The sequence below is a fragment of the Equus przewalskii genome, chromosome 16, assembly GCF_037783145.1.
Source record: "Equus przewalskii isolate Varuska chromosome 16, EquPr2, whole genome shotgun sequence".
In the NCBI taxonomy this organism is placed as follows: Eukaryota; Metazoa; Chordata; class Mammalia; order Perissodactyla; family Equidae; genus Equus; species Equus przewalskii.
Window position 1 is genome coordinate 22110275 of NC_091846.1, and position 26312 is coordinate 22136586.

The following is a 26312-nucleotide window of genomic DNA, read 5'->3' on the forward strand; positions in this document are numbered from 1 at the left end:
ATTCAGTCCATAAAACTATTAGGTTTAGATACAGTACTATTTTTTTTCCTCCAGTCAACTCCTGTAATTCTTAATCTATACTAGTTTCCTTACTCATATATTCTGCCACAGTTTTTCTTCCTTAAACCTCCTCATTCATATCCATCCATTCTACCTGAATTTGTTCTATTCTAAGGATGTTGATGTTACGATGACAATAGCCTAGACAAAGAATCTAAGGTAGTCAGATCATGACAATGAGCTTGGCCTGGAGTTTCAAACTTCACTTCTACTTGCTTAAAAATTATGTGAGAAAATGCAAAGAAGGATCCTATTTGGATTCCAGCCACAGCGTCACTGAGGAACCCACAGGAAAAACAGATACATTTAGATTGAGAAATTCAATGTATTTTTCTGGTCTTTTAATTTGTCTAAATCAACAAAACTAAAAATTTTGGGACTCCAAGGCCATATGTGAAATCATAAGACTACTACGTACATCAAAAAGTCTTAGCATCACATTTAAATCTAGAACTTAGGAGTACTTGAAAATAAACCTATGAAAAAAGGTAAAAATATTAAAGTTACAGTAGCAACTCTATTAAGATGCTGTTATTATGGTGATTTTTTTCTCTATTTCCCCAATTTTTTTGTAATGTGAATACGGTTATACCACTTTCATCAAAATTTTGACTTAAAAATGAATAGCATTGGTGCCGGCCCAGTGGAATAGTGATTAAGTTCATGCACTCTGCTTCAGCAGCCTGGGGTTCACAAGTTTGAATCCTGGGCGTGGACCCAGCACTGCTCGTCAAGCCATGCTATGGCGGCATCCCACATAAAATAGAGGAAGACTGGCAGAGATGTTAGCTCAGAGCCAATTTTCCTCACCAAAAAAGAAAGAAAGAAAGAAAAAAGAACAGTCAGTCTCCAAGAGTCCTAGGCCACTACAGAGTCACATTTAGCTTATCAACCATCTAAATAACTTTTCGGGAGTTCAATAAATTTTTCTTAAACTTGGACTTTATCCAATTTACTAATTCATCTTACAAACTGATATCATAAAATGTATTTTTCCAATGCAGACCTCTATATAATTTTTTTAACTTTTGGATTTTTTATCTTCTAAACTTGACTACATTAGATTACAAAAAAGTACTATAAATCAACTGTACTGGAATTTCCTGAGATGAAAGTCATGAGAATCATTCTGCAAAATCACCCTATCATTTCTCAACAGAAATTTAAAACAAATATTTTACAGATTTTATTTAACAATGAGAACATGACCTTAGATTATTTTTCCCCAAGACTAATTAATTCTTTCAATTACTCTGTTTGATGTTAACTGTACTCCAGAAAAATGACTCTTAAAAATATATGTAATTAATTAAATCCATTATTTTGGTTCACCTAAATTTCCAATTAATGCGAACTTTCATTAAGACACAAAGGACAGCTGTACTTTTATTTATAAAAGAAATCTATATTCGTACAGAAAGTAAAAAAGGAAATGGATAGTAAGGAGAGAGAGTGCTATGAATGATTTTAAATGACTGACATCAAATAGGAAAAAAATAAGACAACTCTTTTGATCATTCAAAAGACTTATGACTGATTCAGTCTTCTCGTTCTTTCTCTCCTCAACGCCCACTTTTTCATTCCTTTGGTTACTGGAAATACAAAATGAACACTGCTACAAAATTTGGTATAAGAACAGACTGCTAAGAACTAAGAGTATTACATTAAAAGAATAAATAGAGGCAATCCTCAACTTAGAATTAGGCTGCCTTCCAACACTGCATTTAGAAGTCAGAAATATTTAGGGAGGGAGGGCCCCATGACATAGTGTTTAAGTTCGATGCACTTCGCTTTGGTGGCCCAGGTTCGGGGGTTCGGATCCCTGGCACGGCCCTACACCACTCGTCAGCCATGCTGTGGCAGTAACCCACATATATACTGGAGGAAGGCTGGCACAGATGTTGGCTTGGGGCTCATCTTCCTCAAGCAAAAAAAGAGGAAGACTGGCAACAGATGTTAGCTCAGAGCTAATCTTCCACAACAACAACAACAACAAAAAGAAGTCAGAAATACTTGGAAAATATTTTCCCATAGAAACATGTAATAAGCGGTGGTTAGGTTCTCAGATCATGCTACAAAAGTTCAATTTAACCTCTTATATATATTTCTTAAATATTTTTATTTGTGGAAAATTTCAAACATACACAAATGTAAACATTACACTATAATGAACTCCCATGTCCTCATCACCCAGTTTCAACCAATTCAACACACAGCCAGTCTAGTTTCATCTATACACCACCTACTTCTTCCTGTCTTGTGTTATCTTCAAGTATATTATATAATTTTATCTGCAAATATTTCAGTATGTATCTCTGAAAGATAAAGACTTATTTTTCTAAACATAACCACAAAACCATTACCATACACAAAAATTAATTTCCTTAAATCATCAAATATGCAATGCTTAAATTTCAAACTGACTCATTAATTTTAGTTTTTATTGAGGTGACATTGGTTTATGACATTACATAAATTTCAGGTTTACATCATACTTTGACTTCTGTATAGACCACATTGTTTTCATCAGCAAAAGTCCAGTTGCCATTTGTCACCATATAAATGTGCCCCATTACCCCTCATTTTTAATTAATTGCTCCATTAACTTTCATTAAAACTTGTTTGAAGCAGGATTCATATTAAATGCACATACTATTATTGGTTTTCATGGCTTTTAAAAGCTTTTAATGTAAATTCTCTCCATTTGCCTCATACGACTTCTATAATAAAATCTATTTTAAAAACCAATAATTTGTCCTTAAAGGTGACAATAACTAGATCACATGGCTATAACTGACAAACCTTTTCATGTTGGTATATCGAGAGCCATACTGATGTATGTCATTCTAAAGGTTATAACTACATTCCATTTTTAAAAGGAGTTTGTATGTAACGGTTTCTTTCCCAGGTACTTGAGCCCCACATCTCTTAATAGCTTCTATGTATCCCCAGTTAAGGGACCATAACTTCTTCTTTATAAGCCTCTACAACGTGATACACAGTGAATGGAAGGGAAAAAAACTTTAAGACTTGGTTAAATAGAGAACTGAAAACAGTGAGACATATAGTTATTTGTTTGTTTGTTTATTTATTAAGATTAGCCCTGAGCTAACATCTGCCGCCAATCCTCCTCTTTTTACTGAGGAAGACTGGTCCTGAGCTAACAGCTGTGCCCATCTTCCTCCATTTTATATGTGGGACGCCTGCCACAGGATAGCTTGATAAGCAGTGCGTAGGTCTGTGCCTGGGATCCGAACCGGCAAACCCCAGGCCAGCCCCAGTAAGCTATATTTTTCACTATACACCTGTGTCCGCAGTAAGAAGATTTAGGAGATGTAATCAGTCAATTACACAGATGGTGTATCTTATAAACTCAAGCCTGTCTCTCCACCTCTACTATCATTACCTTAACTCCAAGCTTCAAATCTTTTTGCCCAGATGACAGCAGAGCCTCTAGATGACAGATTTTACTTTGCCAAAGATAGCTGCAGGATCTCCCATCCCACACGCTCTCCTAGAACCTTGCTGTTTACTCATCAAGAGAGGCAAACTATTTTCCCTTCCCTTGAATCTGAGTGGTTTTGTGACTTGTTTATAAGCAATAGAATGCTGTGGAAATAACTATGTGAGTTTCAAGGCTGGATCATAAAATGTAATTCAGCCTCCACCTGTTTGCTAAAACATTCACATAATACTTGGAGCCCTGAGCCACCATGTCAGAAGTCAAATTACCTTCAGGCAGCCATGACACGAGGAAGTGGAGTTATATGGAACAGGCACACATAGGTGCTCTAGTGGGCAGCCCTAGTCTTTTATTTGTCTCATTCTAGGGACTAGCCAAATGAGTGAAAAAGCTTTCATGTGATCCCAGTCCCCTGCTGTCAATACAGAGGCAGCATTTGCAGCTTTCAAACCTTGAGGCCCCAGACATCATGGAGCCTAAATAAGCTATCCCTGCTGCACCCTTTCTGTATTCCTGACTCAAGGTATCCATGAATATATTAGTGTGGTTGTTTAAGCTACTGGACTTGAGGGAAATTGGTTACGCAGCAACAGTAACTGGAATAGCCCCATAACAGGATGCAATGAGCTGACTGTTTGTGACCCTCAAAACTGGGAAAAAGAAAAGTCAATCAATGGAGGTAATTTAGAGAACATTAGTGAGATCTCATTTTAATATCAACTTTGACTAGAAAATCTCAAAAAGCCAATTTCTAAGACAAATAAAGGCAGTATCAATATACTGAAACACTGTCTTCTGTATCTACCCATAATTATAGTTATGATTTGTTAAAATATTATTGTTAAAATTTCATTACCACCCCACGAACCATTATTGTATCTAAGAGCACATCCGGGCACCTTTAATTCTCTTGCACAAAAATTTAAAAAGGAAATCATGTGAGGATCTTATATTTTATTATGAAAATTTTCAAACCTACAGGAAAGACAAAATAATTAAATAGTCAACACTGTATATGTGCCATCTAGGTTCTAAAACTAACATTTTTCTTTACCACATGTATTCCTGTGTCCATCTTTTTTCAAAAACACATTTCAAAGTTGCAGACATCAGTATATTTCACCCCTAAACACTTAAGGTATATTTTAGCAACTACTATTCAATATCTGTTTAGTTCTTTTTTGAAGGCAAAACTTAGGTATGATGAAATGCACAAATCTTAAGTATGCCATCACGTGAGATTTCTTGAAATGAATTCTACCACTACCAGTGTCTAAGTAACTAAAGTTCTGCCGCTGCTGTAAGGCTGTCGTTTCCAAACTTTGGCGTGTATCAGAATCACCCGCAGGGCTTATTAAACAGATTGTTGGGCTCCACACCTAGAGTTTCTGATTCAACAAGTGTGGGCTAGGGCCCAACAATTCACATTTCTAGTAAGTTCCCAGGTTAAGCTGATGCTGCTAGCCCCAAGACTATACAGATCTAAGAGCAAACTAACTTTTACATAAGTATTAACTTGATGTCAAGTTGATAACAATGTAAGGTACATCATTCTTGAGGGCTCCACCTCAGCTGTAAATACATTCTTGTTCCTCAACTAGCAATATATAAAAATAGTTTCCTTCAGGAGAAGAAAGTATTTTTAAAGTAATCAAGTTTAATGAGACCTTTGAAATTGCCTTTGGATATTTCAGCCAAATCAATATACTATGAGCCAAATCAGTTTTCCTCTCAGAGTGAAACTAATTCCTACAGGTTAAAAAATAAATAAATAGAAACTTTTAAATGTTCTTGGGAAATGGCAGAGTAATGAATTAAGTTAAACATTCATCAAGCACATACAATGTGTCAACTACTCTAGATTTTTAAAATAGCTTTATTGAGGTATAATTGACATATATCAAATGACACATTTAAAGTGTACAATCTGATAAATTTTGACACATAAACTACACCCATGAAACCATTACTACAAACAAGATAATGAACCTACCCATCATCCCCCCAATGTCCCTACTGTCTATTTGTAATCCAGCCTTTGTATTTCCATAATGATTAATGATGTTCAACATGTTTTCATGTGCTTATTTGCCATCTGTATAGCTTTTTGATTAAGTATCTGTTCAATACTTTCCAGCATTTTATTACTGGGTTGTCTTATTATTCAGTATTATAGTGATTTACATATTCTGGATACTAGTCTCAGTTAAGTGATTTGCAAAGACTTTCTCCCTGTCTGTGGCTTGTCTTTGCATTCTCTTAACAACATCTCTTGAAGAGCAGAAGTTTTAATCATGAAGTCCAACTTACCAATTTGTTATTTTGTGGATGGTGCTTTTGGTGTTGTATCCAAGAGATCTTTGCCTAATCCAAGGTCACAAAGATTTTCTCCTAAGTCTTCTTCATGAAATTTTATAGTTTTAGTCTATTCTATTATTGAGGGGTATTGAAATCTCTGCTAAAATTGCATATTTGTATATTTCTCTTTGCAAGTCTATCATGTAATTTGAAGCTCTTCTATCAGATGCACAAAAATTTAGGATTATGTCCTCTCTATGAATTAATACCTTATTATGAAATGACTCTCTTCGTCCCTGGTAATAATCCTTTCTCTGAAATCTAACTTCTGATCTAATATAGTCACTCCAGCTTTCTTTTGGGTAGTGTTAGCATGGTATATCTTTTCCAACCTTTCAACTTACGTGTGTCTTTGTAGAATGGGTTTCTTGTAGATGTGATATACCTGAGTCTTGATTTTCTTTTAAAAAAAATTTAACCCAATGATCTCTGCCTTTTAATTATAGTGTTTATACCATTTATATGTAATGTGATTATTTATATGACTGAGTTCAAATCTACCATCTTACTATTTGTTTTCTGTTTGTCCCACATGTTCTTTGTTTCCTTTTTCCTCTTTATCTGCTTTGTTTTGGATTATTATATTTTATCTCCCTTGTTGGCTTAAAGACTATAATTTTTTGTTTTGTTTACTTTAGTGGTTGCTTTAGGGTTTATAATATGCATCTTTAAGTTATCAGAATCTAACTTCAAGTAACATTATACTACTTCAGGTATAGGTACCAGAACCTTACAACAATATACCTGTAATTTCTCCCCTTCTGAGCTTTGTGCTATTGTTATCATATATTTTACTTTTACATATGTTATAAACCCTACAATTATTACTATTTTTATATTAAAGTCAACTGTCTTTTAAATATATCTAAATAACAGTAATAAAAAATCTTATATATTTACCCATGCAGTTCCCATTTCCAGTGCTCTTCACTCCTTTCTGTAGGTCCAAGTATTCATACGGTTTAATTTTCCTTGTGCTTGAAGGATTCCATTTAACAAGTCTTTTAGTATAGGACTGAAGGTGATGAATTCTTTCAGCTTTTGTATGTTTGAAAAGTCTTCATTTTGCCTTTATTTTTGAAAAATATTTTTGCTGGATAAAGAATTCTAGGTTGACAGCTTTTTCTTTAGGGTTTTAAAAGATAGTTATTGCTCCATTATCTTCCAGCTTACATTACTTCTGGTGAGAAATCTGCTGTGGCCCTTATCTTTGCTGTTTTTCTCTGGCTGCTTTTAAGATTTTTTTCCCTTTATCACTTGTTTTAAGTGATTTGATTATGATTACTTGGTGCCATTTTACTCATCTTCCTTATGTTTACTGTGTTTCTTGTTTTATAGTTTTTATCAAATTTTGAAAAATTCTGGCCATTACCCCTTCAAATATTTTTTCTAACTTCATCTTTCTAAATAATTCTCTTTTCTCTGTGTGTTTCATCTTGGATAGTTTCTATTGCTATGTCTTCACGTCCACTAACCTTTTCTTCAGCAATGTCTAACATGCCATTATTTCCACCCAGCATGTCTTATCTTTGACACTGTAATTTTAATCTAGAAGATCCCTCTACTTAACATTTTCAATCTTACCTCTAACTTCTCCAACATATCAAATACAGTCAAAACTGTTTTAAGGTTCTTGACTATTAATTCATCATCTATACCATTTTGGGGCCAGTTCTGAGTGACTGATTTTCTCCTCATTATGGTTAGCATTTTCCTACTTCCTTGCAAGCTTAGCAGTTTTGATTGAATGTCAGACACCATAAATTTTACCTTGTTGGCTGCTAGATATTTCTGTATACCTATAAATATTTTTGAGCTTTGTTCTGAGATGTGGCAAAGTGACTTGGATATAGATTCTTCTGGGTCTTCCTTTGGGCAAACACAGAATTGTGTTTTCGCACTAGGCAGGAACAGAGCAGCATTTAGTGCAGGGTTAATTTTTCCCCAATACTGAGCTAAGCCAAGACCCTCCAGAGTACTCTACCAAATGACCTGTGAATTATAAGGCTTTCTAATCTGGCTGGTGGGAAGAGGCAGTATTTCTGGCCCTGGGTGAGCTTAGATACTGTTCTATATAATCCTGTGAGGCGGCTCTTTCTCTAGCCCTGGGCAGTTTCCTTACATGTACGCATTTATTAGTACTCTGATGAATACTCCAGGGGGACTCTCTCCAGATCTCTGAGGTCCTTTTTCTGTGCAGCTCTCTCCTCTCCGGTACTCTGTTCTGAATAGTCTCATCTCCTTGGACTTCTAGCTCCATCTCCTCAAATCAAGGAGTCAACTGGGACCTACTTGCAATCCCCTTCCCTGTACTGTGCCCTGGCAACTTTCTCCAGGCAGTAGGCAGGGCCAATCACAGGACATGCCTTCTTTTCCCACTTTTGTTGCCTAACATCTAATATCTCGAGTGCCACTGTTTCGTGTATTTTTTCTAGTTTTTTAGCTGTTTCAGGCAGAAGAATAAATCAAGTCCCTTTTACTCCTTCTTGACAGGGAACAAATTCACTCCTCTTAATTTTTAATGCACCCAATGGGCAGTAGCAAGGTGAATGAATTTATCACAAGTAGAACCCAAACAGCTATGCTTTTAAAGCATGATCTTTTAAAAGTATGGCCCAGGGTTCACCAATGGAAGCCAGTGTGCTCTTGATACGCCCTGAACTAAAACAAAAATCAATGTTCTCTTTATAGATATTTTGGGCAAGTGACACAATTCCTTAGCTTTTATTTCTGTGTAAGACTAAGTGTTACTTGTTAGTAACCTGCAGAGTGAGTTATTTGCTAAGAAAATGTGTTACGTGTAAAGTAAAATTAATACATTTCTGGAGATTACTTAGGCCTCTAACTCAGGATTCTACTAAGATATTTGGCTGTCCTGTAACGCAAACAGTTAGGGTTCCCATATCTTGTGGGAGAGACACTTCATTATTTGTTTATCTATCATCAGTTCTCTCTTCAATTGGTCCTAGTTTATGCGGTGTCTGCAACTGGTCACAATTTTCAAGTCCAATAGCTTTTATTTATAAACTACTACATGTTTAGCTTTATCATTCTCACATTCAATAGAGTTCCTGGAGAAGGCTGTTTGATTAACCCTATAAGGTACAATGATGCATATATACACTAACAATATTTTTGGCTTATTACTTTACCCTTGTTGCTAAAGTGGGTGTATTCATAAAGCTTCCAATTTGGCTTATATGGTGACATTTCACCAGCAATGTGCTGTTTATGAGTTTATGATATTCAAATAACTTACAACATATTTTGATGGTAAGTGCAATAACATATTTTTATATACAGGGCACTGTTTATAGGGCATAATTCTGTAATAGAATAGGTTGAACCATATAAAATTACCATTTAAGGTAAAAAAATTAAAATAATTTCATATGGTTTAATCTAATAAAAGTAAATGCATATATATTTTTTGTCTAAAGTAAATGAAAATTTATATAAATTGTCAGCAACAAATTTACTGTAACTTATTTATCTTATTCTCCAATTTCTTGTCCACTGGAAAGGTAGAAGGGATAGAGTTGGTAGGATGGTGGGCCCCAGTCTTTTACCTCGTGTAAGTGAAGAGAGGTTTACAAAGAAGGAGGGGTTTGAGAGCCACTGCCGTTACTCTCCTCAGTCAGATATACTGAATATAACTTAATTTAATTAAGCAGTCAGGAGATGCATCTCCCATTCCCCCACTAAGAAACACTAACATGAAACTATGGTTAAAATAAACTTCAAAGGCAATCTTGATGAAAAAGATATCACAAACATACTTCCAGTCAGGAAACTATGGGAACAGAGAGCAGGAATTGCTTCCAAGAATCAACCCCAATCTGTTAAAGGAAAGACAGTGTGCATGTAAATAAGACCTTTTTTTTTTTTAAATACCATCTTCTTGAATCTCAGCTTACAGCTCTAGCTGTGCGGTGTTTTCAGAGCACTTGGGTTACATTTAGAGCCCAAGATAATTACATCTGAGACAATTCTACTTTTATCTACAAATATTTTCTTGCCCCTCTTAAAAGTACTAGCTTATATATTATACTCATTTTGCTTTTTTAGAATTCCAAATTCTTGGTTACATCTATCAGAGTGACTTTGGATGGAAAACTAAACGAGCAGTTTCTGAATATTTTCTGGCCAAATACAGGTACATCTTGCTTTACTGTGCTTTGCAGATACTGCATTTTTTATAAATTGCAAGTTTGTGGCAACCATGCATCGAGCAAGTCTATTGGTGCCATTTTTCCAAGAGCATTTGCTCACTTAGTGTCTGTGTTACATTTTGGTAATTCTTGCAATATTTCAAAATTTTTCATTATTACTACTATATTTATTATGATGATCTGCGATCAGTGATCTCTGATGTTACTATTGTAACTGTTTGGGGGCAATATGAATTATGCCTATATAAGACGGTGAACTTCATCAATAAATGTTGTATGTGTTCTGACTATACATACCGATCAGATGTTTTCCCATCTCTCTCCCTCTCCTCAGGCTTCCCTATTCTCTGAGACAAAAGAATAGTGAAATTAGGCCAATTAATAACCTACAATGGCCTCTAAATGCCTGAGTCAAAGGAAGAGTCACATGTCTCTCACTTTTAAAGCAAAAGCCAGAAATGATTAAAGTGAGGAAGGCATGTCAGAAGCCAAGATAGGCCAAAAGCTAGGCCTTTGTGCCAAACAGTTAGTCAAGTTGTGAATGCAAAGGAAAAGTTCTTGAAGGAAATTAAAAGTGCTACTCCAGTGAACACATGAATAATAAGAAAGGGAAACAACCTTATTGCTGATATGGAGAAAGTTTCAGTGGTCTGGACAGAAGATCAAACTAGCCACAACATTCTCTTAAGCCAAAGCCTAACGCAGAGCAAGGCCCTAACTCTCTTCAATTCCATGAAGGCTAAAGGAGGTGAAGAAGCTGCAGGAGCAAAGTCTGAAGCTAGCAGATGTTGGTTCATGAGGTTTAAGGAAACAAGCTGTCCCCACAGCATAAAAGTGCAAGGTGAAGCAGCAAATGTTGATGTAGAAGCTGCAGTAAGTGACCCAGAAGATCTAGCTAAGATAATTAATAAAGGTAGCTACACTAAACAACAGATTTTCAATAAAGACAAAATAGCCTTATAATGTAAGAAGATGCCATCTAGGACTTTCATAGCTAGAGAGGAGAAGTTAAAGCATGGTTTCAAAGCTTCAAAGGACAGGCTGACTCTTGCTGGTGGCTAATGCAGCTGGTGACTTTAGGTTGAAGTCAATGCTCATTTACCATTCCAAAAATCCTAGGGCCCCTAAGAATTATGCTAAATCTACTCTGTCTGTGCTCTAGAAATGGAACAACAAAGCCTGGATGACAGCACATCTGTTTATAATATGGTTTACTGAAAATCTTAAGCCCACTGTTGAGACCTACTGCTCAGAAAAAAAGATTCCTTTCAAAATATTACTGCTCATTGACAATGCACTTGGTCACCCAAGAGCTCTGATGGAGATGTACAATGAAATTAATGTTTTCATGCCTGCTAACACAACATCTATTCTGCAGCCCATGGATAAAGGAGTTATTTCAACTTTCAAGTCTTACTATCTAAGAAATAGATTTCGTAAGGCTATAGCTGCTATAGACAGTGAATCCTCTGATGGATCTGGGCAAAGTAAATTGAAAACCTTCTGAAAAGGATTCACCATCTGGATACCTTTAAAAATATTTGTGATCCATGGGAAGAGATAAAAATATCAACGTTGACAGGAGTTTGGAAGAAGTTGATTCTAACCCACATGGATGACTTTGAGGGGTTCAAAACTTCAATGGAGAAAATAACTACAGATGTGTGGAAACAGCAAGAGAACTAGAATTAGAAGTGGAGCCTAAAGATGTGACTGAATTGCTGCAATTTCATAAAACTTTAACAGATGTGGAGTTGCTTCCTATGGATGAGTAAAGGAAGTGAGATGGAATTTCTTGAGATGGAATCTACTCCTGGTGAAGGTACTGTGAAGATTGTTGAAATGACAGCAAAGGATTCAGAATATTACATAAACTTAAGTTGACAAAGTAATGGCAGAGTTTGAGAGGACTGACTCCAATTTTGAAAGAAGTTCTACTGTGGGTAAAATACTATCAGAGAGCATCACATGCTACAGAAAAATCATTCATGAAAGGAAGAGTCAATCAATTAAGAAATTGCCAGAGCCACCTCAGCCTTTAGCAACCACCACCCTGATCAGTCAACAGTCATCAACATCAAGGCAAGACCATCTACCAGCAGAAAGATTATCACTCGCTGAAGGCTCAGATGATGGTTAGCATTTTTCAGCAATAAAGAATCATTAAATTAAGGTATGTATATTGTTTTCTCAGACATAATTACCGCACACTTAATAGATTACAGTATAGTGTAAACATAACTTTTATATGCACTGGGAAACCAAAAATTTCATGTGACTCTGCTTATCGTGATACTCATTTTATTGCGGTGGTCTAGAACTGAACCCACAATATCTCTGAGGTATGCCTGTTAACACCTTGGCATCTAGGTTTACAACAGAAGAGTCTGAACTCCTCTGTAAAAGCTTCTGTCTTACTATAACTTCATCATATTTAACATGTTTCCTTCCTTAATCCCTTCCAAATAAAGAATTTTGTCATAACACATCAAGAAATCAAACATTTCTGTATCTTTCATAAAAAAGATTTGTCTGTAGAACCCAGTATTTTAACGTTGTCCATTCAAACCAGATTTTTTGTTTATATGCCCACAATCATGCCTGAGTTAAAAATTAATTGCCTCAGGCAGGCCCCATGGGTGAGTGGTTAAATTCACGCACTCCACTTCAGGGGCCCAGGGTTTCACTGGTTCAGATCCTGGGTGTGCACCATGCGCTCAACAGGCCATGCTGAGGCAGCATCCCACAGAGCACAACCAGAGGCACTCAGAACTAGAATATACAACTATGTACGGGGGAGCTCTGGGGAAAAGAAGGAAAAAAAAAAAAAAGATTGGCAACCAGTGTTAGCTCAGGTGCCAATCTTTAAAAAAAAAAAAAAATTAACTGCCTCTAAACATAGTCATCTTCCCTCATCTGATTTTCAAAAAATTTTCCTTCTTTTTACTCTGTCTTCAGCTCAAGGTACTGACATCAATCCCGAAATTTACCACCAACTTTCTTAAAATATTAAGTTCTAATATTAAAAGGGGGAGAATCAAAATATCCAAGTATATTAAGACTTGAAGACAAGAATATCCAAAATTATAATTTTATATTTGAAAAAGATAATTGCTTTTATAATAGAAACTCAGAAAACAAAGTACACGGAAATTGCCTTGGTTGGCAGATACGGTTATAAAGGTTGAGAATCACCCGTCTACAATTCTCACTTCTTTAACCCAGTGTAACACAGATTCAGATACAATACTATACTGAAATTGCTATTTTTAAAAGCACCGATGACTTTAGACACCAACTGGAAAGGTTCTGCGAGTAAAAGGAGGTGCTATTAAGAATTACACAGGGAAGAGTCAGCCCTGACAGCTGAGTGGTTAAAGTCGGGCATGCTCCACTTCTGTGGCCTGGGTTTGGTTTCCAGGCGCAGAACCACACCACTCCTCTGTCAGTAGCCATCCAGTGGTGGCAGCTCACATAGAGGAACTAAAGGGACATACAACTCTGTACTGGGGCTTTTGGGAGAAAAAAAAAAAAAGGAGAGAGAGAGAGAGAAAGGAAGACTGGCAACAGATGTTACCTCAGGGCGAATCTTTCAGAGAAAAAATTACACTGGGAAAAGAGACATAAATCAAGGCTGTCCAACCAGAAGATATGGTTCTAACAAGGAGTAATAATCATCACCAAATCCAAACCCTCTTATGTTTAATTATTATTTTTGTTACATCCCAAAAGTTGTATATTTTATACTTAAAAACACACATACAATCTTTATTTTTAACTCTTGCTCCTATTCCCAAATCCAACTCCTATTTCTACAGTTACTCACTGTGGAATGTACCCTTTCAGACTTTTTCTCTGTACTTACCTGTGTATGAGGTTTTCTGGGAGTGGCTGTTACATAAATGAAACCGCATGTACTGGTCAGTGTCTTGCTTTTTCACGTAAAACACCTTAAGATTTTCCTAAATAAGTACATCTATTATCTATTTCATTCTTTTTCATGGCTGCCTAATATCCTACTGTAAGGGCATACCATGCTTTATCTATTCTAATGATAAACACAAAAATTCCTTCCATTTTTCTTTACACAATTCCCCCTCTGTGGGGAATAACCAAGTAATATTCTCTATGAATCTATGATAGCATTTCTGTATTGCAGGTGATACAGAAATGAGACTTCTGGTTCAAAAGTATGCACTTTTAAAATTGACAGATACTGCCAAACTTTTCTCCTAAAAAGATGAAGCTGTTTATACTCTGTTCAGTACTTTATGAGGGCCTATCTTCCAATTTGATACTTACTAATATTAAAGTTTTCCAATTTTTGCTAATTTTATTAGCAAAGTTTTTAAAAATCATATTCTCACTGATGTTTTGAATTTCTCAGATTACTGATATGGTTGAGTATCTCTTCAAAACTTTATAGGCTATCCATACTTCTACTTCTTTAAAATTCCTACTTACATTCTTCCTCATTTTCCACCAGATTCTTTTTCATACTGATTTGTAGGCACACCTTGTATACTCTGAATATTAACTTTCTCTATTATATGTCAAATATTTTATCCCAGTCTGTTGCTTGCCTTTTTTAATGGCATCTAAGTTTGATGTCTCACTTGAAAAGGTCTTCTCTACCCTAAAATTTTTTTAAAAATTCACTTCTTCTAAGGGCCAGCCCAGTGGCTAAGTGGTTAAAGTTCCACACACTCCACTTCAGCAGCCCAGAGTTCGTAGGTTCGGATCCTGGGTGCAGACCTACTCCGCTCATCAGCCATGCTGCGGAGGGATCCCACATACAAAGTAGAGGAAGACTGGCACAGGCGTTAGCTCAGGGCAAATCTTCCTCACCAAGAAAAAAAAAAGTTCACTTCTAAAATTTGTGTCATTTTGTTTTTTACTTATAAATATTTAGTCCATCTGGAACTTAGTTTTGAAAGTACCTCAAAGTGGATACCTAATTATCCTTACCTCAACTGGACAGCCAATTATCTCACATCATTTATAAACTAGCTCTTCCATTACTCACTTGTTTATCATATAATAAATTCTTTTCTATCTACAGAGCTTCTCCTGAATTCTATATTCTGTTCCTTTGATCAACATGCCCATTCCCACTCCAAATTGCTATTTTTTTAATAACTGAGATTTTACAGTACGTTTTGATCTTTGATGGGTAAGCTGCCCTTTGTTATGCTTTTTGAAATTACCTGACAGTTCTTGTGTCTCCCTTTCAAAACCTGAAACATCAGTTTGTCAAATTCCATTTTTAAAATCCTGTTGTATTTCTAATTAGGATTATACTAACTTTATTTTTGACTCATTTGATGAGGACTGCCGTTTTTATAGTATTAAGTTGTCACATTCAGGAATATAGCATTCCTCTATCCATTCAAATCTTCTTGCAGTTTTCTTCATATAGCTGTTGCATATTTTAAACACTTCTTAACTATTGTATAATTTAGGCTTCTACTTTTTTTAATTGTTTTTCATAGTTGGTTATCACTGGTACATAAGAAAGCTAATGAAACTTCTAAGTTTATCTTATAGCCAGTTAGTTTACTCTAATCTCTTTTTGACTCAAATCATTTTCTGTTGACAATCTTGTATTTTCTAAGTAGGTAATCATATCAACTGCAAATAGGAACAGTGATATATTCCTCCTCCACCTTCCATTATTTAGAGGTTAATTATTTTTCTTGTTTCTTACTATATTAGCTAATAAGACTTTTGGACAAATGTTATGCTCCTATCTTTTAATGGAAGTGCCTCTACCATTTCACTATGACATTTAATATAGGTTTCTGGTAGAGACCCTTAACAAAGTTATTTCTGTTGAAGAGTTAGCAGGGACGACTGAATATTAAAAAATGATTGTTTTTAGCATCAAAGAGATAACCATATAGTTTTCCCCTTTAATCTCTTAATATAGCAAATTATATTAATACGTTTCCTAATACTGAATCAATACTACACTCCCAGGATTCAACATATCAAAACTGGTAAGATTTAATCATTAAAAGTCCAGGTTCTGGAGTCAGAATGCCTAGGTTCAACCCCAAGTCTTTTTTTTTTTTTTTTTTTTTTTTTTTGAGGAAGATCAGCCCTGAACTAACATCTGCCGCCAATCCTCCTCTTTTTGCTGAGGAAGACTGGCCCTAAGCTAACGTCCATGCCCGTCTTCCTCTACTTTATATGTGGGATGCCTACCACAGCATAGCTTGACAAGTAGTACCATGTCCATACCCGGGATCCGAACCGGTGAACCCTGGGCCACTGAAGCAGAATGTGCGCACTCAACTGCTGCGCCACCGGGCCAGCCCCTCAACCCCAAGTCTTTCACTAACTACTTGTATGATCTTGGGCATCTCATTTATCTCTGTGATTCAGTTCCCTCATTTTAAAAATGGTCACAACTGGGGCTGGCCCCGTGGCCAAGTAGTTAAGTTCGCGCGCTCCACTTTGGCAGCCTGGGATCCGCTGGTTCGGATCCTGGGTGCGGACCTACGCACTGCTCATCAAGCCATGCTGTGGAGGCATCCCACAGAGAAGAACTAGAATAACCTACAACTAGGATATACAACTATGTACTAGGGCTTTCAGGAGGGGGGAAAAAAAAGAGGAAGACTGGCAACAGAGGTTAGCTCACGGTCAATCTTTAAAAAAAAATTTTTTTAATTAAACAAATAAAAACGGTGACAACAGTATCCACCTTAGTGGGTTGTTGTTTTACGGATTAAGTAAACTGATACATTTAAAGTTGTTTGGAACAGCACCCAGAACCTAAGTGTTTAATATACATTAATTATTAGTTACTGAGTGCCTTATATTTGCAGGCATAACATATGAAGCATTGCAGGGGTCGGCAAACTAAGGCCTCTGGGCCAAATCTGGCCCCCTGCCTGCTTTTGTAAATAAAGTTTTATTCAAACACAGTCATACTCAATGTTTATAATTTATCTATGGCTGTTTTCATGCTCCTACAGCACAGTTAAGTAGTCACAACAGAGCCCATATGGCTATAAAGCCTAAAATATTAACTATCTGCTCCTTTATAGAAAAAAAATTGCCAACCACAGCAGTACTGTTCAAACTCAAGGAGTTCACAGTCTAACAGCTGAGACAGACAAGTTATGAAATATATATGCAACAGTATGATATGCATACAATCACGATATTCTAAGGGTATTATGGAAACACGTGGCAATTCAGTACTAAATGACAGGAAGGAGTCACATAGTGAAAAGAGGCAAGAGAAGAGGTACTTTATTTACCTTTAATTACATAAAAATACGTATTTGTTTACATGTCCTTATCTCTCACAATAGTGTGTGAATTACTAGAAGGAAGGGATTATGATATTCATTTTTGTGACACTCATATTCTTAGTACCTAGGACATTTAAAGTTTTTAATAAATGATAGATAAATAAATGAATGGTGAAAATAAGAATAGGATACTTGGGTGACAATGATTAGACATGCTGGTCAAAGTTCTAGATACAAATATCCTATGGAGAGCATTTTACTTGCCATGGTAAATGGACTCTCTCTTTTAATGTTCCTAATAGCCAATTTTAAGAGATACATCCTATTATTACCCCTTTCTAATGTGAAGAAACTAAGTCTCATAGAAGTAAAGTAACATGCTCATGTTTATATACAGTCAGTAAGGGAATAAGCCAACAAACAAACTTACATCTGCCTAATGTAAAACAGATGCTCTTTCTACTACAAGTTGGGAGGTGGTGGAAAATAGACATAGTCACAAGATATCAACAGAGTATGTACTCAAATAGACATAAGACACTATGATTGATACAGCAGGAATTACGGTGTAATTTTAATTTCTAAAATTGAGCAATGACTTGAACAAATTCATGTTTTTGAAATATTAGCCTGGAAGCAGCCTGAAAGATGGATTAGAGGGACAGCTGTCCCTACATTTTACCCAAAGGCTACTCTATCACACACAATGGGGCAGTTTTAGTGAGGTTCAAGTAACAGATAAAAAAATAAACTTGCTAGCATATTATGGCATTTGAGTAACAGTGATTCACCTACTGATCGGAAGTATCAGAAATAGCTGGTCCTAATATGGAAAAAACAAAAAGGTACTTCATAAACTATTAACCAAAATGTTAAGGAAAAAATGTATACATTGCAAATGAAAATATTACACAGAAAAAAATCAAGCCTTCAGCACAAAACTATAATTGAGAATGGGTGTCTGAAGCAAACCAAAAAAATCTAGAAAATGTAAACACAACGAAATCACAAATCATAAATTATGTTTTCCCTTTTCTTTTTTATTTAAGCAAATCTTTAGAAAAACTGACTTTAAGTAAATGAAAATGACTACTCCTTCAAGCTGGATCTAAACAAAAGTAGTTGCTGTATATAACATCTATTTCTGCAAAAGAAAGCATATAATTACTTTTTACGGAAAAGTCTTGACTGTGCTTTAAAATGTACTTAAACATCTGTTTAGAACCCTCAGAGAAGTAGGAAGATTTTTTTCCCCCTTCACTGGGGAATTGGCTAGTGACGCAATCACTTAAATTTTTAAAATTATTCTGTTCAAATATATATTAAAATGTGGATTCTGAAGAAGGAAAACAGAAAACAGTACCTATCAGACATTTCTGATTGCGACTAATTAATATAAACAATCAAATTTATCAAATTCAGGTAACTTACACCAAGGTTTATTTCAAAGTACACATCATACTTACTTTGTATTTCTAACAACTATCACATAAGAGATCTCAAGAAGTGAGGGAGGAAGAGAGATACAGAAGTCCATAACAAGTAATAGTTTCATCTGTAAAATGAGAGTACCACCACATACCTGGCAGGTCTGTATAGGATTTAAAAAAATATCCAAGTACAAGGCCTAACATGCAATGAGAGTTCAACAAGTGGATGTTATTACTATAGATACAGAAATAGTCTTCCACTTGAAAAAACGAAAACCATAAGGAATTCACTTTTGCTTATTTTCACCCCATTTTGGAAAGAACAGCCGAAGCTGCTTGGAAGATCAGTATTCCCTTGCAAAAAGGAACAGAGACATTGGATATGAAGTGCACTGAAAGATTAAGAAGAATGAAAAGAAAGCTTTCATATGCATTCTCTGTGCCAGGAAAGCAGTTAAAACTTCTGAGTAAACTAAATGTTTACTGGAAGCATACTATATTTACAGAACTTTGGAAGATAAAACTTGAACTCATAATCTCTGGTCTTACTAAACAAAGGCTGCACTGCTTGCAATACAGTAGTATTAATGTAAGCACTTATATGATACTTTAATGTTTTCATTACTTCCAACATCTCTGGGTACTCACAATACTTCTGTGGGGAAAACAGGATATATACATTATTCTCCATTTTAGAATTGGGAACCTAAGATTGAAAAAACGAACCTGAGATGATATGGCTAATAAGGGTGAAGCTGGATCTAGGATCCAAGGTTTTTATCTCCTGTCTAGGAAACGGAAACAACGGGAATGATGAAGCTGGTTCAAGCACTGACAAAAGGGGGGTGGGACAGTGAACTGTTAATTTCTCCTTAAAGCAAAATTTAAAAAGCCAAATTTTTATTAAGAAAGAATTTGTGAAGGCTGAAATGTAGTTCAAAAGGTTTGTACTGCCTTAAAACTTCAGATAGTATATTCATTTTACGAAGTATGGAAAATGCTAGTATAAATAAATTCCAAAAGTTAACTTAAGTTTTCGGGTTTTGTTTGTTTGGTTTTTACGGTTTTAAGAGGAGAAAAAGAAACGCCACTGATTTTATCCACGTAGCTCTCCATCTTACACATCTTTACATTTTCCCAGCACCTAGTACTACCCCTGATACGCAGAAGATACTTACTAATGTCCGCTGAATGAAAGAATGCTCTTATGCTATATGCTTGCTCTCTTGATGACACAAAATAGAGAGTAACCCTAGCCAATTGATTTATGCAACCATAACCTAGGCACCACTATTCACTTCACAATGGCAAGTGAAATGCAGTGTACTGAAGAAAACAGAACTGCCTTAGAAACACACAGCTATAAATTTAGAAACTTCAAAGAGCTATTTCATGTAAATGAATTTTCAAAATAACCGATACTTATCCTTTAAATCGCCATAACTTACCTTTAAAGAATCTTAATGGAAATATTTTGAAGGAGATTTCTAAGTCTTTCTTCTCTGCCTTAATCTGCACAACATATAACCTTTTCTTGATGACTTAAGCTCATCAAGGTAAACATTAATTATTAGACTGTTCTATAACACAATGACTCTTCTTGGAGTTTCTGAGGGATGCCAAATGGCATGTCTCTTCACTAACTCACCCTAGACTACTTTTAAAAATAAGGTTTCCTACTGCCTGCTCCCCTGTTGTCACTTATAGGCCAACAGCATCCTAGCAAAGGTTTCTAAAGTGCCAGTTGTAGTTTAAAATATGTAAAACCAGAACAGGCAGTTGATATACTTAACCTTATATAAATTCTAAAGCAAGCCACGGTGTAGCTATTTTCACGGCTCTAAGGCCTGGCCCAAAGGCTTTTCTTCTTTCACTTCCTAGTTCTGAGAGCTAGTCTAGGCTGTTGCTAGAAGTTTGGCCACAAAATAACAATTACAATCGTAGATATTTCTGCATATTTTCTTTATTTTTACTATAACATATGGAAAAAATATAAATGATAGTCATAACAAAACACACAAACAACCAGTAGACAAATGACTTAAGGCGCCTCACATTATGTGCTATATGGACAATTACCTAGCCAATTATTAGCCAAGAGTCAGCAAACTAGGCCTGCTGGCCAAATCCAGCCCACAGCTGGCTTGTTTTTGTTTGGCACTTGAGCTAAGAATGGTTTTTACATTTTTCAAAGATTGTGGGGAAAAAAAAAAAGAATACTCAACAGAGGCTGTAAGTGGCCCATGAGGCCTAAAATATTTACTATCTAGCACTTGACAGAAAAAGTCTGCCGATCCCTGATCTAAGCTATAATAAACAAATATAAGACATATAAGCTGTCCCTTATACATAAAGGTTAAGCTACTAATATGTTAAAGTAGATGTATAGTTCTTTCAGTGATGGGTTCATAATGATACAGCCAAACTGTCGTGTCCAGCCATGCCTTTTCCACTTTTGACCATGCCCTGGGACTCAGCCAAAAATCTCTACCCAACCTTCTTTCTTTTTTCCTCCTGATACTTGTCCTTGGATGCTCTCAGACTGGTCTCCTTACTACTACTTCCAGCTCTGGCTGTCCATCTTTTCTTTGGAACGTCTTTCCTTTTGCTATCTAACTCCTTGCTAAGCTTCAAGTCTGACTTCCTTCAAATGCCTTCTGGGATGGTTCTAGCCCACAGTGGCCTCACTTTCCTTTAAATTACAGTCCTTGCCACACCATTTAATAATGCCATCTTATATTTTTGCTAGTAATTTCCTATGTGTTGTCTCGTAACTCCAACTAGTTTGTAAACTACTTGAAGGAAGAAAACACATCAAGTTACTTTTGTATCCCCAATAGCTCATCATCCTCTGAGCACATGTCATCTCCCAAGTGCACCTATCTTGGAGAAAAAAGAGTCTGAGGACTGGTAATGGGTGGAAAGTGACTGGAAATATAAAGGATGACATCCATAGGCTACACTGCAAACTTACAAAGTGTATGCTAAAGACAAGCAAAACTCTAAGAGTAGGAGAAAAGAGAGATAAAGATCAAGAGATAAAAAGAGACCACTGAATAATATTCTGAAATAAAAAGAGACCAAAATACTAAGAAAATGATAAAAGCTCACAATACATGTGAAAAAAAAAATTTGCCTTTCAACACTATTGGCCATTAACTTCCTTTTAACAAGCAGCTCTTGACATTGACATGCATAGGAGGCCCCCCTTTTTTTTCAATGTGATAAACTGAAGCACTAAAAGACACAATGGCATAGACACATACAGTTTTCTAAATCTTTGGATTTACAATAGTGAATTTATTTGAAGTCTGCTGGGATTGCTAGGAAAAAAACAATCCTTTATCTTTTGATTACCTGGTTAATAAAATTCAAAATCATGTGCATATCCCTACATCACTCTCAAAGACAACATCGAGACTCATTTTCAAAGAAAAATGCACCAAGAAGATCTAAAAAAACCTCTTTAGGTTAGTTCATCAAATTGTATTTTAAAAACATAGGTAAAATATAAAGTGCACAAGCCTTGCATGTATGAACAGAAAAAATATACACAAATGTTTTAAAACAAGCATAATTACCCAGGAGTTTAAACTAAAAATGGACAAATTATAAATAAAATGCTCTTTACCTAAGTTAAGCTACAAAACACAATGAAAATATTAACTGTGCAGCCCTTCTTTTTTTCCTAGGTTTTATACTCAGTCCTGACCTATGCCTGGCTGGACAGAGGGAGAAATTTTTTCTTAATTAGTAATAAATTATGCTTAATGTTATACTACGGAAATTTCACAATTAAAAAGTAATTATTAAATACATGGTAAAATAAATCAGCTCTCAATTACTCACGTGAACAGGGGAAGTGATGACACAGATGACATCAAAAGAGAATCCTAGAACCTGTGTTTTCAAATGCATGTCATTAAACTCGAAGAAGCAAATTACCCTTATAATTATGTTTGACTGAGGCCAGTGTTAACCAGAAGTTTATTTTTCCTGAACATTTAATGATTTTGAGGATTCAGACAAAAGGGAAAAAGGGGCAGCTAACTCAGAAGCATACAGGTGGCTTATGGGCAACCAGCCTGGGGTAAAAAATTTTTCCAAGAAAACTGAGAGACGATCTATGAAGGGAAAGAAAAAAATATAGTAAAATGTACCATGCTAGTGCTGAAATTTTTAAATATAAAATTATTTATAAAAATTTTAGCAAGGTATTTTCCGGTTAAGTCATCATCCCTTCTTCCCCCTAACTGGTGTTATTAGTGATGACAAGAATTATCAGTGGGCTAAAAGCAAAATTCTAGGTTCTATGTTATAAAAAATATGTTAAAAATCCTTTTTATTACTGTTTTCTGTTAAGTCCACCATCTGTCTCAGTGGGCACTTTATCTTATTAGTTGAGAAAAATCAATTCAACCAAGAAAATATCAAAAAGGCCGGGACTCATCTCTCTTGGATATTTTTAGGTGATTTAAACAAAACTTACACCGTGGCAAGAATTACAGACTTAGCAAACGCACAAAAACTAAATATTTATGCAAATACCAGATCATAGCCACAAAACTCAATTCGTTTCTGCCTAACATATGGCTCCAACTCCGGAGTGGCATATGCTTAGCCCTGGTGCTAGTAATAGCATGGTGATAAAATATTACAGTAACAGCTCAACTTTTGTTATTTCCTTCTTATAATGCAGAAAAACACACACCAACTTTGGCTTCAAGAACTGAAAACACAGACCACAGTAAGAAGCAAAATCATTATGCTGCTCAGTTTTAAAAGTCCATGGTGAACACACAGGAGAATTATACTGTTAAAAGAAAGAAAGAAAGAAAGAAATCTGTTTCGCCTGCTATTCTTAGTTAATAGATGCTCAGACACAAATGTGTCCACGGGAACTTAGGTAAAATTTCACAAAAGCAAATAGAGTCCTACGCCCCAGCAAAAATTACCGCCCCCCCCCCCAAAAGATATCCCAAGGCTTTTAACGCTAACAGTTTAATAAAAGGACGATTAACGACAGTAATGAAAACAGCCGCCGCTCTGCCCGCGATTTTCGGACTAAATTTGCTCGTTTTCCTTTACCTAACGCGTGACGTCCTTCCACCACTGTGTCAAAAGTTCAAAAATCCAGGCTGTGAAGGAGGGCGAGGACCGCAGCCTGGAGGCAGCCTCCCGACGGAACAGGTGGCTGCCGCGGAGAGGGCCGGCCAGGGACGGGCACCGGCCAAAGGCGAGCAAACACACCAGGGCGGGTTTTCGAGGTTTTAACCCCCAGAGGAGCGGGGAAAACTCTCTCCAGAAAAGCGGTCAAGTTCGGCGGCTGCCGGGCGCCCAAGCCGAAGGTGCGGCGGCGCTCGGCGCTCCTCTCCGGCCGCCTCCGCGATCGACCCCCGAGCCTCCCCGAGCGGCGCTGCTCGCCGCGGGTCCAGGGGCGGAGGGAGGGCCGCCTGCGCCCCCGCGCCGCCGCGTCCCCGCCAGCGCCTCCCGCGGGCACTCGGGCCCCGCAGGTGACGGCAAGTGGTCGGGTCCGTCCCCGGCCCCGCTGCCCGCGGCGCGCCCGCACGACGGGGTGGGCCGGCCCCCCGACGGGCCCGAGCCTCGCTCGGCGCCCCGGCCCCTCAGCCCCAGCCTAACGGTCTCCGTGGCGCCCGCTCCGGGGCGGGAGGGACGGGCACGGCTCGGTCTCCCCGCCTTTCCCGAAGGGAGCGCCCGCGCTCTCACCTCCGAGTCACGCCGCTCTGAGGCGGAGGAAGGCGGCTTCCCGGGCGCCTCTTCGGGTTCCTGAGCGTTCGCGCTCTCCCTCAACGGCAGAGCCAGCTCTCGGGGCCTCCGCGGCCGCCGGCGCACTGGCTGTTGGGGAGGTTTCCCGGCAGTGACGGCGCCGCCTCAGCCCCGCTCTTCGCTCCCTCTCCGCGTAGCTCCCGCTTTCTGTTTCACCCGAGGGACCACGAACGCCGCCGCCGCCATGCTTACTACGGAGCCGGGAGGAGGAGCCCCGAATCGGCGCGCCCAGTGCGGCTGCGCGAGCCTCGCCGACGGCGCCCCCGCCGGCCCGGACCCCGCGCGCCCGCCCCGCGCCCGCGCCCGCTGCCCCGCGCGCCTTTCCCGGGAGCGCCGAGCAGCCTGCCGAGACCCCCGGCCCGTGGAGCCCAAGCGCCCTCTCGCCGCACCCGCGGCGCCCGCCGCCTCCCGGGGCTCTAGGCGCTCTCTCGAGGCCCGGCGGCGCCTGGCTGGTCGCAGCATCCGCCGCGGCCCGGCGGCGAGCGGCGCTGGGGAAATGTGGAGTTAATGGACGTTTCTAAGGCCACTCACACAATTCTGTCTAAATTGTAAAAGGTTCCTCCCGAGACGCACCGGCTCGACCTCTTTCCGAAAGCACAAGACTTTAACGCCGGCAGGTGCTTTTAAAGACACTCCCCCCAAGGAAGAGGAAGCCAAGCGAAGTGGGCTTGGATGTTTACAATCCCAGACACTTCGAGCTCGGGACCTCGATAGCAAGCAAAAATGTTTAGATATTACTTCAGTGGAAAACGTGGGGGTTCGTTTCTTGATCTCTCCCCCAGTCAAATCGCGTGGAAGCCCATTACCTTAGTTTGTACAACGGCACGAAGACTTACAGATGAAAGCAGCCGCGCTTTCCCGAACCTCCTGCAGTTGGGGGCGCTGCAACGCCTGAGGGCTAGCCTGGGCTGCTGACTTTTCAGTTCCCACTGGCAGGCTTGGGAAGAGGCCAGTTCTTGGGACGGGTCGTTCTTGAGTCCAACCCCATGTTCCTTCAAAAACCATGGTGGATGTAACCAGGCTCCATGACCTGGCTTTCAGTTTATTAACTGTGCTGCCTTTTAAAATAACAGTATTTTTATTTTAATCTGTTTACAGAAATCCTTTTAAAATGTACTTATTCCCTACTTTCTTAAAGAATGCAATGGTTAATGAAATCCTTTGTTGATGACTGACCATCAAATGCAATACCTTGGCCATACGCTAAAGTCCCAGGGGCTTGCTGAGGCATATAAGATCCCTACTTTGGTGCTATTTTTTTTCTCTTTGGAATGTTCTCATCACCTTTTCTCATATCTGTCACTGCTTCTCATCTCATCGGCCTCTTTATCCACTCTGATCCTTCCTCTCATCCTTTCTACTTTACTGTTTATTTTTTACTCTTTTCTTCTTTCTTAACTGCTTTTCTCTATGGCTTCAGGTGATGATTGATCAGATGTTTATATCTACAGCCAGCTAATGAGAGATTCCTTTTCTTCCCATCAGTAAATAGGATAGTTACTCTATATCAAGATATTTTCATTGCTGGTCACTATGAAAAGTTCTTTCCCTGCGAGAGGTGTTTCCTTTTCTTGACTTCCAAATTTTGCCCTCTTCCAGACAAAATTGCTGGAAAGCTGATTTCTGAATAATTGCAGAATAACTGTATATTCTTTTAAACTGTGAGGATTTATCAGAGTGGGGATGAGTTGAGTGGCTTCTCCATATTGCTGCCCCACGTCTGTTTGGTCCAAGACTAAGCTAGTGGTTTCCAATCCTGACTCTAAGCTAGTCGTTT

General features: G+C 37.9%; 1 protein-coding gene across 4 annotated transcripts in view; it reads right to left on the bottom strand.

The window, feature by feature from the left end:
- The window catches only part of FNDC3A (fibronectin type III domain containing 3A), a 201198-nt gene extending 175793 nt beyond the window's left edge, over nt 1-25405 (bottom strand). The window contains exon 1 of one of the 4 annotated variants that reach the window (XM_070578164.1): nt 25342-25405. The gene's annotated coding sequence lies outside the window, so the exon portion shown is untranslated. Of the gene's footprint in view, nt 1-23836; nt 23977-24475; nt 24766-25341 lie in introns of those variants that run through there. The other 3 variants (XM_070578162.1, XM_070578165.1, XM_070578163.1) reach the window with 3 other exon arrangements.
- Between the last annotated feature and the right edge of the window lie 907 nt (nt 25406-26312).